Source organism: Chelonia mydas, chromosome 16 (assembly GCF_015237465.2).
Source record: "Chelonia mydas isolate rCheMyd1 chromosome 16, rCheMyd1.pri.v2, whole genome shotgun sequence".
NCBI lineage: Eukaryota > Metazoa > Chordata > Testudines > Cheloniidae > Chelonia > Chelonia mydas.
Genome location: NC_057857.1, coordinates 1,902,602 through 1,923,905, shown reverse-complemented (window position 1 = coordinate 1,923,905; position 21,304 = coordinate 1,902,602). Strand labels below are relative to the sequence as shown.

Below are 21,304 nucleotides of genomic sequence, written 5' to 3'. Positions count from 1 at the left end.
GACGTGATCGTTCCCCTCTATTCGACACTGGTGAGGCCTCATCTGGAGTACTGTGTCCAGTTTTGGGCCCCACACTACAAGAAGGATGTGGATAAATTGGAGAGAGTCCAGCGAAGGGCAACAAAAATGATTAGGGGTCTAGAGCACATGACTTATGAGGAGAGGCTGAGGGAGCTGGGATTGTTTAGTCTGCAGAAGAGAAGAATGAGGGGGGATTTGATAGCTGCTTTCAGCTACCTGAAAGGGGGTTCCAAAGAGGATGGCTCTAGACTGTTCTCAATGGTAGCAGATGACAGAACGAGGAGTAATGGTCTCAAGTTGCAATGGGGGAGGTTTAGATTGGATATTAGGAAAAACTTTTTCACTAAGAGGGTGGTGAAACACTGGAATGCGTTACCTAGGGAGGTGGTAGAATCTTCTTCCTTAGAGGTTTTTAAGGTCAGGCTTGACAAAGCCCTGGCTGGGATGATTTAACTGGGAATTGGTCCTGCTTTGAGCAGGGGGTTGGACTAGATGACCTCCTGAGGTCCCTTCCAACCCTGATATTCTATGATTCTATGTGAACTGCTGCCGAGCCATTTGGTCCCTAGTCTGTAGCGGTGCATTGGATTCTTCCGTCCTAAGTGCAGGACTCTGCACTTGTCCTTGTTGAACCTCATCAGATTTCTCACTGATTAGGCCTCAAACTGGAGTATTGTGTCCAGTTCTGGGCGCCACATTTCAGGAAAGATGTGGACATATAGGAGAAAGTCTCCATCATTGGAGATTTTTAAGAGCAGGTTAGACAAATACCTGTCAGGAATGGTCTAGACCAGTGGTTCCCAAACTTGTTCCGCCGGTTGTGCAGGGAAAGCCCCTGGCAGGCCGGCCCAGTTTGTTTACCTGCCGCGTCCGCAGGTTCAGCCGATCGCAGCTCCTAGTGGCCGTGGTTCGCTGCTCCAGGCCAATGGGAGCTGCTGGAAGTGGCGGACAGTATGTCCCTCGGCCCATGCCCCATCCAGCAGCTCCCATTGGCCTGGGGCAGTGAACCGCAGCCACTGGGAGCCGCAATCGGTCAAACCTGCGGACGCGGCAGGTAAACAAACCGGCCCGGCCCGCCAGGGGCTTTCCCTACAGAAGCGGCGGAACAAGTTTGGGAACCACTGGTCCAGATAATACTTAGTCCTGCCATGAGTGCAGGAGACTGGACGAGATGACCTCGCAAGGTTCCTACCAGTCCTATGATTCTATGATTGTGCTCTGCTGTATGTGATGTGTGTAAGCTTCTTGACTTGTGCTGCAAGCAGTTGATGAACTGAAACATGAGAACTGAATACACTAATTTTAGCCTTCATAGCTACTATTGTAATCACTGACCAGAAAATGATGCATCCGCTTTTAAAATATCTAAATGAGGAGAGGTTCCCCTCTTTGTTTCACAACTTCAAGGAGTGATTCTGGGATGCAGTCTGAGAGACTAGGCGTAGCTTGGATCATGCAGAGAAGAATGTCAGAGTCTTACTGAATTCATCATCTGGACCCATGGAAAAGAAGCCGTTGAGGAATTCCACCATGATTTCAACAGTTTCCATCCCACCATCAACTTCAGCCTGGACCAGTCCACATAAGAGATCCACTTCCTGGACACTACAGTGCTAATAAGCGAAGGCCACATAAACACCACCCTATACCAGAAACCTACTGACCGCTATACTTACCTACATGCCTCCAGCTTTCATCCAGACCACACCACACGACCCATTGTCTACAGCCAAGCTCTACGATACAACCACATTTGCTCCAACCCCTCAGACAGAGACAAACACCTACAAGATCTCTATTAAGAGTTTTTACAACTACAATACCCACCTGCTGAAGTGAAGAAACAGCCTGACAGAGCCAGAAGAGTACCCAGAAGTTACCTACTACAGGACAGGCCAAACAAAGAAAATAACAGAACGCCACTAGCCGTCACCTTCAGCTCCCAACTAAAACCTCTCCAACGCATCATCAAGGATCTACAACCTATCCTGAAGGATGACCCATCACTCTCACAGATCTTGGGAGACAGGCCAGTCCTTGCTTACAGACAGCCCCCCACTCTGAAGCAAATACTCACCAGCAACCACACACCACACAACAAAAACACTGACCCAGGAACCTATCCTTGAAAGAAACCCGTTGCCAACTGTCTCCACGTATCTATTCAGGGGACACCATCATAGGGCCTAATCACACCAGCCACACTATCAGAGGCTCGTTCACCTGCACATCTACCAATGTGATATATGCCATCATGTGCCAGCAATGCCCCTCTGCCAGGTACATTGGCCAAACCGGACAGTCTCTACGTAAAAGAATAAATGGACACAAATCAGACGTTAAGAATTATAACATTCAAAAACCAGTTGGAGAACACTTCAATCTCTCTGGTCACTCGATTACAGACCTAAAAGTGGCAATTCTTCAACAAAAAAACTTCACAAACAGACTCAAATGAGAGACTGCTGAATTGGAATTAATTTGCAAACTGGACACCATTAAATTAGGCTTGAATAAAGACTGGGAGTGGATGTGTCATTATACAAAGTAAAACTATTTCCCCATGTTTATTGCCCCCTCCCCCACACACACACACAATGTTCCTCACACGTTCTTGTCAACTGCTGGAAATGGCTCACCTTGATTATCACTACAAAATGTTTTTTTTTTCTCTCCTGCTGGTAATAGCTCACCTTACCTGATCACTCTCGTTACCGTGTGTATGGTAACACCCATTGTTTCATGTTCTCTGTGTATATAAAATCCCCCTACTGTATTTTCCACTGCATGCATCCGATGAAGTGAGCTGTAGCTCACAAAAGCTTATGCTCAAATAAATTTGTTCGTCTCTAAGGTGCCACAAGTCCTCCTTTTCTTTTTGTGAATTCCTGTAGACTCACAAACAAGGACAAAGCCTCCGTTTTCTCTAGGATGCTTTTCCTCCCTTCCCCGGTAGTGGGACTGTCACACACCTCAGCCTTTCCTCTCATCCTCCTGAATTCAATCTTCCTATAAAGAAATATTTCCATAGGTGTGGAGGGCAAGTCTAATGACACTGACAATCACAGAACCATAGAATCGTAGGACTGGAAGGAACCTTGAGAGGTCTTCTAGTCCAGTCCCCTGCACTCAAGGCAAGACTACGTTTTATCTAGACCAGTGGTTCTCAAAGCTGGTCTCCCGCTTGTTCAGGGAAAGCCGCTGGTGGGCCAGACCGGTTTGTTTACCTGCTGCATGTGCAGGTTCAGCTGATCGCAGCTCCCACTGGCCGCGGTTCACTGCTCCAGGCCAATGGGGGCGGCGGGAAGCAGTGCGGCCCAAGGGGCGTGCTGGCCGCCCTTCCCACAGCCCCCATTGGCCTGGAGCGGCGAACCGTAGCCAGTGGGAGCTGTGATCAACTGAACCTGCGGACGTGGCAGGTAAACAAACCGGTCCGGCCCACCGGGGCTTTCCCTGAACAAGCAGTGGACCGGCTTTGAGAACCACTGATCTAGACCATCCTTAACAGGTGTCTGTCTAACCTGCTCTTAAAAATCTCCAGTGATAGAGATTCCACAACCTCCCTTGACAATTTATTCCAGAACTTCACCACCCTGACAGTGATGAAGTTTTTCTTTATGTCCAACCCACACCGCACTTGCTGCAATTTAAGTTCATTGATTCTTCAACTAGCCTCAGAGGTTAAGGAGAACAATTTTTCTCCCTCCTCCTTGTAACAACCTTTTATGTACTGGAAAACTTATGTCTCCTCTCAGTCTTCTCTTCTCCAAACTAAACTAACCCATTTTTTCAATCTTCTCTCATAGGTCGTATTTTCTAGACCTTTAATCATTTTTGTTGCTTTTCTCTGGACTTTCTACAACTTATCCATATCTTTTCTGAAATGTAGCGCCCAGAACTGGACACAATACTCCAGTTGAGGTCTAATCAGCATGGAGTATGGCAGAAGAATTACTTCACAGATTCAAAGGCCAATGACAGAAATTGCACTGACGACCTTCTGTCTTTCTCCTTCATCCTCCCCCTGTCCACTACACCATGTCAGGGAAGCACAGCACATCCCAATGTCCATGTTCTGTTTTCAGCACTCGGCTCCACATTCATACACAGAGGAATGTTGTGACAAACAGGGCAACGACTGCAATCTCCTGGACAAATTGTATCGAATTAAGTTAAGCCTTACTGAATTAAGTGTAAGTATGTAGGAGTTCTCTGTATTACAAATGCAAATGTTTACGTATTCGTGTGGGGTTGCACGGAACTTCTTTAGGACGAAGCATGATTAATGCAATCTCTGGGAAGCATTATTAACTACAAAGAACTGCTTGGGACAACACGTATGAAGTGAGGAGACACTTGGCAGGCCTTTAGAAGCTAAGCCCTGGAGAGAGAAACCCATCGTCTACTGATTACCTGCTCCTGGAAACTCTGGTTCAAAGACCCCCAAAATGTATAAAGGACAGACTAAACTTTGTAATGAGAGTTCTTGTTCTGAGAAAAGGGTTTTATGAACTTGAAACCAGTAGAAAACCCGTGTGGGATTAGAAGGACTGCTCACCTGCCAGAGCCCATGCTGGAGTTGGGGTGATCGTTGGAAAACCGTGTGTAGAATGTGTAGGTTCTTTTATTGATTTTATGATGTTTTCTCTGCATTGTTTTTACCTTAAGAATAAAACATGCTTGCTTAGAAAGAGCTGTGTGGTAGATTAACCGTGGTAATTACACTGTTAACCATCTCCGAAGAGAAGTCAAAACAAGCCTGAATTAGGCTGCCTGTCTTTTGCTGGGGATATCACAGTGTAGGCAGGGAGCTGTGCAACCTGGAAATATCTTGGTCTGTACGGAGAAAGATGTATGTTTCAGCCCAAGAGAGGTGAGGCTGAGAAGCCAGAGTCTAGAGGGGGTGCCCTTGCAGGACAACAGAGGGGGAATGCAGGGTGCAGTTGCTCTGAACTGTGACAAACATATTGGAGTCAAGATAAGGCATGTGATTCTGAGAGAAGAATGATGCTGTGTTTCTATGTTTGTCAGTTAGGATGATCGCTTAATTCTCTTGTGCAATGAGATGAACCTAGGAGTTGGTTGAGCAGGGTCACTGCTGATGAGTGAATGGAGAACGGTATATTTAGTGTATCTCAGTTTATTTACACCTAATTAAGGAGTGAGCCTGCGGCCTCCTTTTTAAGAGTTGTTTGTTTGTTTGTAATAAAAATAATGTGGGTGTGGATTGAGGAGACGGGAGTCACGTTTTGCACAGAAAACTACAACCAGTGGAATGGATTGTCCTCTCATTCAGCACAGTGTACACCAGAAGGATCTCCACTGGGTCTGATTCTCCTCTCTGTGACACTGGTGTACATCAGGAGTGACTCTGCTGAAGTCACCAGTGGGGGGAAGAAGAGAATCAGGCCCACCAAGCCTAGTCTGGAGGAACAACATGATAGGGTTGGGCTGGTCTGTGAGTGATACTGTACACGCTGTACAAACAGACAGGGCAAGCTGCACTGGGGAGACCTTCTGGAATACCCTTTAATCTCTGCCTGGCACATTGCATCGACTGTAACTGCTATATGAGAGCCCTCTTCTCAAAAGCAAGGCTCTCTACAATGACAAAGAGTTAAGAAGCTCCCAGAGGCAGTTCTGTGAGAACATTTCTCAGAGGGCAGTGCACTTTTATTTGAAACAATTTTCCATTCCATTTATATCTATATAATAGGAGGTGGCTCTGGGGTCCCAGTTTTCCACAAGACCCAGACTTCATTTCTCTGGCTGTGGATGACCCCGGGTCAGCTGCCCTAAGAATAACAGAGGAAAGTTCAATGGGAGAAAAAGATCCGCTCTTTATGATGTAAACTCCCAAACACTGTTTCATGATGCTGATGGCATTAAATTAGCACTTGGAAATTACGCATTTCTTATTTAAATGGATCCTAATATAATGAATAATAAATGAATCACATAATATAAAATATAAATAAATATATGTCCCTAGAAACGTACTTCTGAGAGAATACTAGGGTTGGAAGGGATCTCAAATGGCGTTCTGCGGTTTTATTCCAGAAAGATAATTATTCATCAGTGACAAATTGTGTGATACCCAAAACTGCTTGGGAAATTATTTTTCTGTTTGAAATAGTTTGACAAAAATTATATTTTTTTTCATTTTTGTTTATATTCTTCCTCACAATGTTCTGAGGTATTGTCAAAAAACTAAAATAGTAAATACTTATTTTTTCAGTTTTAGGGGTTTTGTTGTTTCAATGGCAACCCAAATTTTTGGACAAAAACATTCTTTTTCCACAAAAATCTCCATGTCAAAAAGCTGTTTTACACAGAAAGAGGAAGTTCCTTACCTTGTGGTAAGTGGAAGTTCTTTGAGATCTGTGTTCCACTGTGGGTGCATGCAAGCACTCCATGCACATGGAGTCGGAGAATTTTTGCAAGGAGTGTCTGATGGTCCATGTGTGTACCCTTGCCCGCATCATGTTTACAACTGAGGGCAAACAAAGCAAAGTGGACCAACCCCAGCTCCTTTGCTACCCACAAATCCAGTAAAGGTCTGAAACAGGGAGAAGGAGGGTGGGTAATGAAATACAGATAGGGAGCCCACATCTCAAAGGACCTCCAGTGACAACAAGGCAAGTAACTTCCTCTTCTTCTTCTTTGAATGCCAGTCCCTGTGTGTATTCCATTGTGGGTGACTGACAAGCAGTTTTCCTGTAGGAGGATGCAGATGGCAGAGCCATTTGGAGGATTGCTGTACCAAACGACAGGTCAGTGGTGGAGTTCTGCACTGGAGCATAATGTCTTATGAACGTATGGGTGGAACTCCATGTAGCTGCCCTGCAAAGGTCAAGTAAAGGTACTTCCTGAAGCAATGCCACTGAGTTGCTTGGACTTCTGTAGAATAAGCCATCACTCCATGAGGTGGAGGAAGACACAACAACTGGTAACAGAGCAGATATGACAGGGTGCTGGGCAAAGGGTTGCTGATTCAGCCCCCTATCACACAAGCTCCCATTTAGGGAAATAAATAGCTGGCTGGAGATAACCTGGCCCTAATTGGGAAAGTAGAGACAGCTGCCACCTAATTACCCTGGAGCTGTATAAAAGACTCAGGGGAAGGAAGCCAAGGAGGAGCAGAAAGAAAGGGAAAAGGCAGGGAGTGGAAGCAGGGAGGTAGCTCTTCCCTCCTGCCTGCAGATGGTGAACGGCCAACTGCATATAGTGAAACGGTGGTGGGAACAAGTCTGTGAATAAACTGCACCAGTGGTTACTAACCCCAGGATCTCAGAGTGACTTTGTGAACCTAGCAGAGGCAGGAGCCATGGAAGCCCTGCCGTGCTCTGCTACACCAGGATACAGTCCGAGATCCATTTAGAGATCCCCTGGAAGGAAACAGCTTGACCTTGAACTCTTTCTGCTACAGCTTAGAAGTCTTTGTGCTTTTCTGAATTGTCTTGTCCTCTGTAGATAGGTGAGATCATGTTGCATGCTGATGGAATTAAGTCTCTTCTCCTTAGATGCATGTGGTTTTGTGAAAAAAACAACAACAAGTAAGTGGATAGGCTGAGTTATATGAAACTATGAAACTAGTTCGGGGGTGAATTTTGAATGTAGTGACATAGAGACTTCGTCCTTATGGAATATAGTGTATGGCAGATCTGCACCCAGCTCACCTTTTCTGCTGGTTCAGGTAATGGCCACAAGGAATACAACTTTCACTGATAAGTGAGGCATGGAACATGTAGCTAATAGTGTGAAGGGAAGGTTAGTGAATGCCAAAGTACAAGGTTTAAGTCCCAATGAGGGGCAGGTTTCCCTATTGGCAAGAAGGAAATTCTGCTTAGGCCCTTCAAGAATATGTTAGTCAATGGGTGAGTGACAATTGAATGACCGTCTGATGGTGGATGGCATGCACTGATGGTTGCGAGGCAGACATATAGAACTAAGGGAAAGCCCAGCCATTTTGTGAGAAAGAAGCGGTCCAAAACAAGCTGGCAGCCGGTATCAAGTGTAGCGCCCCAGGGGTCGGTCCTGGGGCTGGTTTTGTTCAACATCTTCATTAATGATCTGGATGATGGGAGGGATTGCAGCCTCAGCAAGTTCGCAGATGACACTAAGCTGGGGGAGAGGTAGATACGCTGGAGGGTAGGGATAGATTCCAGAGTGACCTAGACAAATTGGAGGATTCCCCTCTATTTGGCACTGGTGAGGCCACATCTGGAGTATTGTGTCCAGTTTTGGGCCCCCCACTACAGAAAAGATGTGGACAAATGGGAGAGAGTCAAGCGGAGGGCAACGAAAATGATCAGGAGGCTGGGGCACATGACTTGAGAGTAGAGGCTGAGGGAACTGGGCTTGTTTAGTCTGCAGAAGAGAAGAGTGAGGGGGGATTTGATAGCTGCTTTCAACTACCTGAAAGGGGGTTCCAAAGAGGATGGAGCTCGGCTGTTCTCAGTGGTGGCAGATGACAGAACAAGGAGCAATGGTCTCAAATTGCAGTGGGGGAGGTCTAGGTTGAATCTGAGGAAACACTATTTCACTAGGAGGGTGGTGAAGCACTGGAATGGGTTACCTAGGGAGGTGGTGGAATCTCTGTCCTTAGAGGTTTTTAAGGCCCGGCTTCACAAAGCCTTTGCTGGGATGATTTAGTTGGGGTTGGTCCTGGTTTGAGCAGGGGGTTGGACTAGATGACCTCCTGAGGTCCCTTCCAACCCTAATCTTCTATGATTCTATGTAGAGGAATATGAGTGGACTCAGGAGATACATGTTCCTGCTGCGCCCAGATAGAAAAATGCTTCCACTTGGCTGAATAGCATTTCCTACTGGAATCTTTTCTGCTATTATTAAGGATGATTTGTTGCAAGGATAGGTTCCTGGGTTAGTGGTTCTGTTGTGTGGTGTGTGGTTGCTTGTGAGTATTTGCTTCAGGTTGGGGGGCTGTCTGTAAGCAAGGACTGGCCTGTCTCCCAAGATCTGTGAGAGTGATGGGTCGTCCTTCAGGATAGGTTGTAGATCCTTGATGATGCGTTGGAGAGGTTTTAGTTGGGGGCTGAAGGTGATGGCCACCAGCCAACAGAACCACTAACCCAGGAACCTATCCTTGCAACAAAGCCCCTTGCCAACTGTGTCCACGTATCTATTCAGGGGACACCATCATAGGGCCTAATCACATCAGCCACACTATCTGAGGCTCGTTCACCTGCACATCTACCAATGTGATATATGCCATCATGTGCCAGCAATGCCCCTCTGCCATGTACATTGGTCAAACTGGACAGTCTCTACGTAAAAGAATAAATGGATACAAATCAGACGTCAAGAATTATAACATTCAAAAACCAGTCGGAGAACACTTCAATCTCTGGTCACTCGATTACAGACCTAAAAGTGGCAATACTTCAACAAAAAAACGTCAAAAACAGACTCCAGTGAGAGACTGCTGAATTGGAATTAATTTGCAAACTGGATACAATTAACTTAGGCTTGAATAGAGACTGGGAGTGGATGGGTCATTACACAAAGTAAAATTATTTCCCCATATTTATCCTCCCCACCCTCCACTGTTCCTCAGACGTTCTTGTCAACTGCTGGAAATGGCCCACCTTGATTATCATTACAAAAGGTCCCCCCCCCCGCTCTCCTGCTGGTAATAGCTCACCTTAAGTGATCACTCTGGTTACAGTGTGTATGGTAACACCCATTGTTTCATGTTCTCTATGTATATAAATCTCCCCACTGTATTTTCGACTGAATGCATCCGATGAAGTGAGCTGTAGCTCACAAAAGCTTATGCTCAAATAAATTGGTTAGTCTCTAAGGTGCCACAAGTACTCTTTTTCTTTTTCTGAATACAGACTAACACAGCTGCTACTCTGAAACCTGTGAATGAATTAACATCACTGTCTTGATTTCTCTTTAAGTTTGTAGTAAACTATCTGTAATGGCTGAAGATTGGTGATAACCTTATGCTAATCAATGGAACTAATTATTGGTGATGCTTAGGAAATAGGTCTACTTCAAAGCCATAATGCTTCACCTATTGTCACCCAAGGACTGCATACTGTCAAGAGGCTGCAAGAGATCTATCAATCCCAATCCAAATTACAGGAAAATCACTTAGGGTGGAGTTTTCAAATACAGGTTTCAGAGTAGCAGCCGTGTTAGTCTGTATTCGCAAAAAGGAAAGGAGGGCTTGTGGCACCTGTTAGTCTCTAAGGTGCCACAAGTCCTCCTTTTCTTTTTTCAAATACAGTCAGTGTTGGCCTAACTCATCTCCATTGAAGTCAATGGAAGGGTTACCACTCCTAGCTTCCATTTCACTAGTATCTGTCTGACAAGAGATGCTAAACAGCCCTTGCTCTCCACTCACTTCAGGCTTCTTTACAGGCTAAGCCTCCATCTAAAAATCTCACCTACACACCATATTCACTGTCATCCTCTTTGAGGGCTTGAAGGGCATGGGCTACATTTAACCAGAATGGCTTACATTAAAGTCTTGAGAAATAAAGCATCTAATGAACACAACTGCTAGTCTTGGCCACAGCGCTGTAAATATATCACTTTCAGCTGGCAGGTTTTTAGTCATGAATGAATGCATTTTGGAGTCCCACCTTTGAAAACACCAGATAAGATTCCAGTTGCACTGCAACGTGTATTGCTTTGGTACTTGCCATTCATGTCAATTAGCTGACATGTTCTTTTCCTTCCCATAACCCTCTACTGCTGTCTCCAGTTCGTCCCCATGAAGTTCTCAGAGAATGGAAACAGAACTGAGTTAATACATCCTTCCCAGTGAAGAGCCAAGAATGGAAAAAGACCGTCCCTGGAAAACTACTCATCCAGGCATGTTTTATCCTTGTGATAATTTTCCTGAACTAAAACCAATTTTCTCACTAAGAAACATAGGACCTGACATTAGACAACTTAGATTTGTCACATTCAATTTGTTATTTACTCTCTTTACTAACAATTGTGTCTCACTCTTCCCCGTGTCAGAGCCAGGATCCCTTCCATTCTGGACTCACTGGGCTAGGAAAGAGTCCCATCTGACCCTTCTCAGCTGAAAGGCATGGGTATTTATAGTGTGCATATACAGAGCACTTTACACTTTGTTCATTCTATTCCAGGTTTTCACTCATATGGGTAAATTTACTTTCATTCTATACAAACCTGGTGGAATCTCACATTTGTCATTCCATGTCATGGATACCAAAACTGCTGATTCTGACTGAGGTAGGTCCATTTGGCTTTTGTAAGCAGCAGTAAGAACGTTTGAATCTGCTTAGGAGAAATTGTGGAAGGTAGAGTAGGAGAAAGAAAAACAAACAGGGTGAGGGAAAAAAAGGAGCAAAAATGGGGGAAAGAGAGAAAAGTGAATGCAAAACATAGATTATATGCTGTAAGACACCCATGTGTCCCAACCGAAGGTTAGGTTTCCACTATCCTGATTACACAGCACAGGCTGTCCTCTTGCATGAATATTTTGTTTAACTGAATCACTCTTGAAATTAACCATGTAATTAAAACACTAATTTTATGTATTAAAAAAACAGAGACATTGGCAAAACTTGCAACTCCACAAGACTCCTCCATCTTCTGTTTGTGCAGATAATAAATTAAGTGTTGTCAATGCAAAAGCCACTTACTGGAAATACATTTCATAGAATCATAGAATATCAGGGTTGGAAGGGACCGCAGGAGGTCATCTAGTCCAACCTCCTGCTCAAAGCAGGACCAACCCCAACTAAATCATCCTGGTCAGGGCTTTGTCAAGCCTGACCTTAAAAACTTCTAAGGAAGGAGATTCCACCACCTCCCTAGGTAACCCATTCCAGTGCTTCACTACCCTCCTAGTGAAATAGTGTTTCCTCAGATTCAACCTAGACCTCCCCTGCTGCAACTTGAGACCATTACTCCTCGTTCTGTCATCTGCTACCACTGAGAACAGCCTAGCTCCATCCTCTTTGGAACCCCGCTTCCAGTAGTTGACGGCAGCTATCAAATCCCCCCTCACTCTTCTCTTCTGCAGACTAAATAAGCCCAGTTCCCTCAGCCTCTCCTCATAAGCCGCCTAAACATTTTCGTTGCCCTTTGTTGGACTCTCTCCAATTTGTCCACATCCTTTCTGTAGTGTGGGGGACCAAAACTGGACACAATACTCCATATGTGGCCTCACCAGTGCCTAATAGAGGGAATAATCACTTCCCTCGATCGGCTGGCAATGCTCACACTAATGCAGGCCAATATGCCATTAGCCTTCTTGGCAACAAGGGCACACTGTTGACTCATATCCAGCTTCTCGTCCACTGTAATCCCCAGGTCGTTTTCTGCAGAACTGCCGCTTAGTCAGCCAGTCCCCAGCCTGTAGAAGTGCATGGGATGACTCTGCCCTTGTCCTTGTTGAACCTCATCAGATTTCTTTTGGCCCAATCCTCCAATTTGTCTAGGTCACTCTCCCTACCCTCCCTATCCCTACCCTCCAGCATATCTACCTTTCCCCCCATCTTAGTGTCATCCGCAAACTTGCTGAGAGTGCAATCCATCCCATCTTCCAGATCATTAATGAAGATGTTGAACAAAACCGGCCCCAGGACCGACCCCTGGGGGCACTCCACTTGATACTGGCTGCCAACTAGACATCGAGCTGTTGATCACTACCCGCTGAGTCCAACGATCTAGCCAGCTTTCTATCCACCTTATAGTCCATTCATCCAATCCATACTACTTTAACTTGCTGGCAAGAACTCTGTTTGATACCATATCAAAAGCTTTGCTAAAGTCAAGGTATTCACGTCCACTGTTTCCCCCATGTCCACAGAGCCAGTTATCTCATCATAGAAGGCAATCAGGTGGGTTAGGTATGACTTGCCCTTGGTGAATCCATGCTGACTGTTCCTGATCATCTTCCTCTCCTCTAAGTACTTCAAAATGGATTCCTTGAGGACCTGCTCCATGATTTTTCCGGGGACTGAGGTGTGGCTGACCAGTTTGTAGTTCCCTGGATTCTCCTTCTTCCCTTTATACTCCTCCCTAGTGTCTGTTCAAGTTTCCACTTCTTGTAAACTTCCTTTTTGTGTTTAAGCTCACTGAAGATTTCTCTGTTGAGCCAAGCTGGTCGCCTGCCATATTTGCTATTCTTTCTGCACATCGGAATGGTTTGTTTTTGCGCCCCTTCTAAGGCTTCTTTAAAATACAGCCAGTTCTCCTGGACTCCTTACTCCCTCATATTAGCCTCCATGGGGATCCTGCCCATCAGTGAAGTCCAGGGTCCGTATTCTGCTGCTCTCCTTTCTTCCTTTTGTCAGGATCCTGAACTGGACCATCTCATGGTCACTGCTGTCCAGGTTGTCACCGGCTTCTACATCCCCTATCAATTCTTCTGTTTGTGAGCAGCAGGTCAAGAGGCGCACGGCCCCTAGTTGGTTCCTCCAGCGCTTGCACCAGCAAGTTTCCCCTAACACTCTCCAAAAACTTCCTGGATTGTCTGTGCAGTGCTGTATTACTCTCCCAGTAGATGTCAGAGTGACTGAAGTCCCCCATGAAAACCAGGGCCAGTGATCTGGAAACTTCTGTTAGTTGTCCAAAGAAAACCTCGTCTGCCTCATCCTCCTGGTCTGGTGGCCTATAGCAGACGCCCACCACGACATCATTCTTGTTGCTCTCGTGTCTAAACTTAACCCAAAGACTCTCAACAGGCTTTTCTCCAGTTTCATACTGGAGCTCTGAGCAATCATACTGCTCTCTTACATAGAGTACATACCCTCCACCTTTTCTCCCACACTTGTCCTTCCTGAACAGTTTATACCCATCCATGACAGTGCTCCAGTCATGTGAATTACCCCACCAAGTCTCTGTTATTCCCATCACAATAGTCTTATTGCAAAGCAAACATTGTATAGAACAGATTGTAACAATTCGGTTTTGTACTGGTAAGGTTAGTTATCACTTATAAAATTCCACGGGCTGATCCAGCTCCAATGACATCCATGGGAGTCTTTCTATTTCTATTGTTCTTCCATGGGCGCTGGGCCAGTCCTTTCTCAGCACCTGAAAATTCTCCTTGATCAACATGTTTCTTTTTCAGTGAGTAGAGGAAAGAATCCAAGCCCATATATGTCTGCAGATGCCCTTAACTTCTTTTTGGCTTTGTAATGAGTTATTTGTATTATGACAGTGCTCATATGTGCTAGGTACTATATGGACATATATAAAGACAATACATGCTCTGAAGAACCTAAAGTCTCTTCCCCTGCTCCAAAGAAATAATAGTCATTAAATCTTATATCTCATGTAGTTTTGGAGAAGCCTCTGATTTCTAGTGTGTTGTTCATTATTTTTCTTTGAAACTGTAGGAATGTATCTTTTCTGCAAGGTTGTCAATATGTACAACAAATACAGGTTGGAAGAGAGCAGGATTTATTCATTTAATGCTGAATTTCAAAAGTGAGGTTGCAGAAAACGTTATACAGCAATTTTTGCACCATTAGTTTGGAAACTGATGTAGATAAATGTGTGCACTTCCTTAGTATAGCCACAGTTATATGCGTATAAAGGTGCTTATATAGCTATAGCTTATTACTTTAATGTAAGCTATAGCAGGTTAGTACTAATAGCTATGGTGACTGGTGGGTCCAACAGCAGTTACACAATTGGTATTTGTAGCAATTCTGCGGAGCTCACAAAATGGATGATAAAAAGGTCAGGGTTCAGGGATATTGATGAAGTACTGTGGGAAATCTTGCAGAGCAACTGCCCTTGCTGTAGCTGTTCTGTAGAATGTGTTCAGTCTTCATGGTCCAGCAGCAAATTCACTTGGGGAACAGATAATTCTGGGCCTGTGTACATGGGGATATGCAGGAAAATTAATCGAAATTAACTAAAGGTGTGAATTTGAAGTGGATTATTTAAACTGTATTAAATCCCTGTGTGAACACCCTCATTCGGAATTAAAGTTAAATTCCAGCATGAATTAAATTAAACTGAATTAAGGCCCCTTTAATTCTGAATAATAGCATACAGCCAGGGATTTAATGAGGATTAATTTAAACACTTCAAATTCACAACTTAATTTGGATTAATTTTCCTGGATGTTGCCATGCAGACAAGCCCTGTTACACGATGCAAACGATGCGTGAAACTGCTGCCTTAGGTAGGGGGCAGAGCTGCACACAATTTCTGCGTTTCTTATTTTATGGCATCAAGTTGGCAGGAAAAGAAAAACATTCTGTAAAATGCTATGAATTTTGTGAAAATATTTGCAGGACCAAATTCTGCCAAGTCCATACAACATTCCACAGTGCATACACATAGGCTTGCTTGCTGGCACGCTCTTTGTAACGATATTTATTAAACATTTGTGGATTTCCTGATAAAAAACCATGCAAAAGAGCAATGCCAAAGAGTGACTCTTGGGTGAAATTGACAAGATGCCAGAAATTGCAAAAACAGAGAGACTGCACATCCATTCCTTTATTACCACAGTAATCCCTCCAAGTCAGGACTGAAATGCATTTGTGGGGGAAACTTACACTGACACTGCCAGCACCTATTCTAGAGATAAAGAGAGTCCTTTAGTCCTGCATTCAAGAACATTTCACCAGCACCAAATTAATATAAACACTTCCCATGTATGTAATTTTTTTCTTTAAAATGGGATTGCTATGGTCTCTAATTTTCTCTAGACTGTAATCATAACTGTGCAATGCTACACAGCTGTTGAAATAGTGTGTTATGCATGGAAATGGTCTGAACTTGTAGCTATAGTCCTGGTATATTTCCAGCACATACTGGAGTCATGCCATGATGCAACCAGAAAAGTTAAGAGCATAGCCGGCTTTTAGACAAGGACCCCTGGTTTCAGTATGTGCCTCAGAAAGAACTGACCCCACTTCTGCATAATGAGACATTACAAGTTTGTGTTACCCTCTGGTCCATACAACGCTATAACCCCTTCTTTACATCTGCATGGGGCAGTGACCATTGCACCATTCTGTGTGTACGAGGGCAGCAGTTTATAGCAGCATAATCCTAAATTTATTTCCAGACTCAGCTATCACACTTTAATGAAGGTTTTCTAATGAGCTGTTTAAATAGTAATTAGAGGCTAACACTGAAGAGGGAGATAAAGTCTGTGGGTATCTAACTCTTCAGGGAAGGACCTGATAAGAAAGAACTGAATGATTTTTCTTCTGGGATCAAATCCAAACAGCAATTATCCCCTTGATATCATGCTGCTTAAACAGGAACAGATTGAAAAAATACTTTACAGTGGCTGGTGATGAATGGGCTACTTTCCCTTCATTTTATTAGGAAGGGACTGGTTTTTCACCAGTACCTTAGAGACCAAATGTTTTTTCTGCATGCAATCAAACTCTGATTTTTATGTTTAGGCACAAGCAGCTGGACCTGGGTTACTAACTAACACTCTCAGATCAGAGGTTGCCAGGTCACTGACCCTTTGCTGTTTTAAGTAAGAAGCATTAAACTTTACTAAAAATGAGTCTCTCTCCCCTAATTACGTCGACATTGTTCCAAACACTGCGGCTATGAGCTGTGACATCCATGCAGGATGACATGACTCAGACCTAAGACTCTCTCTCTGTCATCTGAGGTTGTCTGTAAGTTAAATAAATTCTGCAGCCTCAGGTGATTCACTGTGCTGCAACACAAAACAACCCTGTATGGGATTTAAAAAAAAAAAGAGGAAATGATCGAACCGTCAATTTTCTACCATACAATGACAGCTCCGGGAGCTGCTGGGGGCTTGGCTCAAACTGTTATGAAATTAAGCAAATCACAAAAATATAACATTCAATATAACATTCAGGGCAGATTTTCTGAGAAGTGATTATTATTTATTACTTGTATCACCATAATGCCTTGGAGTCCCAGCCACGGGTCAGGAACCCACCTTGTGTTCAGCACCGTATAGACACAGAACAAGAAGTCAGTTGCTGCCGCAGAGAGCTTCCAGTCTAAGCACTGCCCAGAGCTGCAGAAAGTGCCCAGAGCCGCAGAAATGTGCTGGCAGGCTCTGTGTCTGCAGAAGCCCACATGGGCAGGCAGCAAACATGGAATCACAAGCATAAGGCTCTAACTCAAATGAGAAGGCAAAAGAAAATCTGGAATTAAGGCACTCTCTCCATCCACCAAGGATTTCACTCCGTGCCCATCACTATCGTATCTGAGCACCTGTGGTGTTCAAACGTTGCAGGGATTTCAGATGCTAGATACCACATGCGCTATGATGCCTTGACTCACAAAAGCAAAGTTAAAGACAGTGGACAGACATAATTCTCCATTATCTAGTATTTGGTGGTGATACGCATGAAACCAATACCCTCCGTATCCCTTCTGTTAACATACTAACCAGTCTATGGCTTGTACACATCCTTGAGGTTCTGCAATACAGCCGTGGAAAATGGGAGAGCCATTTTCATTGGCTGGAGGGGGATGCTCTTGATAGTTAGCACGATCCCCTTGATCCTGGTGATGAGGCCAATAACGTCAGCAGTACTATCTCCTTGTGGCCACGGGAGTGTGAGACTAGGGTTATATCTACACTGCAATTAAAAATTCACAGCTTGCCCATGCCAGCTGACTTGGGTCACAGAGCTCACATTGTGGGGCTGTTTAATTGCAGTTCTGGCTCAGGCTGCAACCTGAGCTCTGGGACCCTCCCACCTCGCAAGGTCTTAGAGCCTGGGCTCCAGCCCAAGCCTGAATGTCTACACAGCTACTAAACAGCTCCTTAACCTGAGCCCTGCGAGCCCGAGTCAGCTGGCATGGGGCAGCCGCAGGTTTTTAATCACATTGTAGACATGGTAGGGACAGGTGTGGCTGCATAACAGTGCACAGGCTACTGCTTTGCTTCTGCACTGGCCCCCAAACTCATTTTCAATCCTGAGTCTGTCTGGATTCAAAGCCAGGCCTCCAGCTGGAGCACTAAATATTTAAATAAGGCATCTTCTCACAGACTGACTCCTTCTCTGACTTAGTCCTATGGGGGATGGTGAAAACTGAATTCATATGCATGTTCAAGGAGATGGGGGAATGCTACAAACTCAGATTCACTGCATAATGGCACTGTCCTACCTACCTCCCACGGGGCTGTGAGGATTCCTCTGTTAATATCAACAAAGTGCAGTCAATGAGAGAGAGCTGGGAGGGGAGAGAGAAAGGTCTTATTCAAAGACAGATCTTGTGGTCCCAGAAAAGGGAATAAGACAGGATCTGCCAATGAGAATGGCTAGGTATATCAATGGACCCCTTTAAAAAATGTGCTCCCTGACCACAGTCCCCCAGCCCTCCAAACCTGCTCACTCACAGGTGTACGGATCACGTCAGTCAGGTTTCTGCTCTCTGGCTGCACTGATGCAACTTGCAGGGAGAGACAAGATTCTTGGAGTTAAATGGGACAGACTCAGGGATAACTGTAGCATTTAGACTCTTTTTTCTTGCAGTAAATATCCTAAGCATATTAGGGTTTCATTTGGCTACAGAATACAGGGAATATAATGCACAGCCACAAATTCTGAGCATGGAAGGACAGAAGGAAAAGCAGATCCTGAGAGTTCCCTAGAGCTGTGCAGCAGGAATCTGTTCTTGAATTAGCATGACTTGTCTGGGGGAAGGGCATGCAGAGTGCCAACCGCTCAAGCTAACACAAGGACCATCGCAGGTCAGAGGGTACCAGAGGGTTACACACTACAATTTCTTCTTTGCCTCGCAGATTCAAAGGCTCATCCTGAGTAGTGTGCAAAGAGTGGGTGCAAGGACTCTGGACCTGTTAACTCTGCAAAAGGTCTCTCCTGGGAACATCTTTTAGAATCCACTGCCTTAGAACATTTGTTCATTGTAGCAGTAACACACCACAGGAACGTATTAGTCAGCTATACCACCACCTGATCGTGCTTGGCCAAAGGATGCTAGATGGGGCCCCAGGACTCAGTACTTTGCTACCTTGGAATATCTGCAGTGAAGGGGAGAGAAGGAAAGAGTGTGCTTCAGAAAAAGACATAAAACACCCCAACCCTTGGAAACTGTCCAGCCTTCGCTGGGAAGTTGAGCCATGCCTTGGAGGGGATGGGAATCCCCTTGGAAGATATTCAAAGATTTCAAGTCTGCTACTTCCTTCCACTTACAATGACAGCTAAATCAGAGAGCCTGTCCCTCACTCCCTGCATGTGACAGAGATTCCGTGCCAGCGGCTGGGAACCAGGGCTATAGGAAGCAGTCAGAGCTGGGGGCTTGGAGGGGAAGAGGGTGGGGAGCAGAACAGCATCCTCAAACAGTTTGTGAAATAGAAACATGTTGGATGCATGGCAGATATTGGGAGTGCTTCCAAACTCCCACTGCAGCCAAGAACAGTCCAGTCCAATGTAACAATAGAGAGTTTTCATTTCCTGAGGGCTGTTCCGTCTTAGGAGGGGCACATTCCAGGTGCTACTGACATACTGGAGCAAAACCAGCCTTCGAAGCAGACTCACCTCCCAAGGTGCGTCTGCCTGTTAGCAAAACGTTTACTTTGTAAGTAACCTAAAGCTGTGCATTTCACCTTACAATTCAGCTAGGAGTACCCAATCTCAGTGGTCTTTGAGGTAGTTTGACCCTAAACAGGTAGGTCAGCTGAGCAAGACTGTTATTCTAAGCACTCAAAGGGAGAATTCACAAGCATTAGTGGGAATAACTAGAAAGTCTGACAATACTATTTTTATTGTGATGATTATGCAAAGCAATAGGGTTCACCCTCTGAGTAAACAGCTATGGTCTAATCGGTAAAGCACAGAATCAACAGTGAAGAGATACTGGTTGTAACCTTGGCACTGCTAAAGATCTGGTGTGTGACTAAGATCATTTAAGTGGTATATGCCTCAGTTTCCCCCATTCTAAAATGAGGATTACACAGAATCGTGTGCTTCACAGGGGTGTTCTGAGTGTTGACTTATTGATGTCAGGAAAGTGCTCTGAGATCCTCGGATGGAAAGTACCAGAGAAGGGCAAGGGATTACTATATGCTAAGGTTTGGCACCAATGATTAGCTAAGAAGAGAATTCAAATTCCTGTAGTTAACACTTGGCCCAGTAAACAATGTGCCAGATAAGGACATTTTGGAGTGGGGCTGACACTGCAGCTGTGTTCTCCAGATTTCCCCGAATCCCACGGCTCTGTAACCAGGGGAACGATACGCAAGGAAGAGGATGAGAGGGACGCAGACCAACAGCATATTTTCCTGGCCCAGCCAGAGGAGGTGTCAAGCTCCGCTCACCGCTCCTGTTGAGGGATGATTTCCAGCTAATTGGCTGGGTCAGCACAGATGAGTAGAGAAGGGTCTGAAATCCAATGCAATTAAAGATCTAAACAGCATAACCTGAAAGCTGCTTTGACACTGACATTCCTCCCTTAATAGCCCCATCACAGGAAGTCGAACACCCATAAACACACACACACACACACCTCTCCCACCACAATGGATCACATAGAAACCTGTTTGTTTAGTACTGGTCACTCCACTGTCTGCCCATTCCAATCAGCAGAGTAAGACCAGCGTGGTGTGTCCCTGAGTTGTTAGTAAGCAGTCAGACATGCAAATCTGTGCGAACGTGTGCGTGTTACAACGAGATGGAAACTGCCTGGCAGAGAACTGTGGAGCCTTTTATGAGTAGATTCAGAAGAAAAGCTCAATGCACCTCCATGAAAAACAAATGTCTCCAGATGTTCATTTAAATTTCATATGCCTGGCAAGATTCCAGCAAAACACACATGGCTTGGACTTGATGGGCCCAGAAGGTGGGATTCAGACACAGATCCAGGTAAGGCTGAACTTTGAGACGTCTCAGAGCTACAGATTCCGGTTGGAGCAGACTGCTGAAAAAAATGCAGGGATCAGCCATTCTCACAGGGAGAGAGCTGTGTCGCTGGAGCTCAGCAGTGTGTGCCTTCCCTGGCAGGAAGCTGTGTGTCTGAGAGGCGAGGAAACAAGAAGGCTTTGGAGACAGCAGTCCCATGCAGCTCCTCGCTGGCTTTCCCTGCGACTGATCCAAGAGTGCCATGTTTACTTACAGCCTTCCTCTCTGCTCAACTGCCAAGCAGCCTTAATGACCGGACAAGAACCACTGGGCCAGGAAATGCACTGTATCACATCAGATAAAAAGGACATTACACAGGGATACCTTGCTGGCATTAACCCTGATTTACCTGGGCTCCAAGTGCTCTGCCCAGGGGCCATGGTTACTCCAGGACAAAAGAACTTTCGCCCCCTCTTGCTGCAATGAAGGCA

At 45.0% G+C, this 21,304-nt stretch overlaps 1 protein-coding gene across 9 annotated transcripts in view; it reads right to left on the bottom strand.

The window, feature by feature from the left end:
- EXD3 (exonuclease 3'-5' domain containing 3) overlaps positions 1 to 21,304 on the bottom strand; it is a 523,135-nt gene that overhangs the window by 173,016 nt on the left and 328,815 nt on the right. The gene's annotated exons all lie outside the window — the stretch shown is intronic.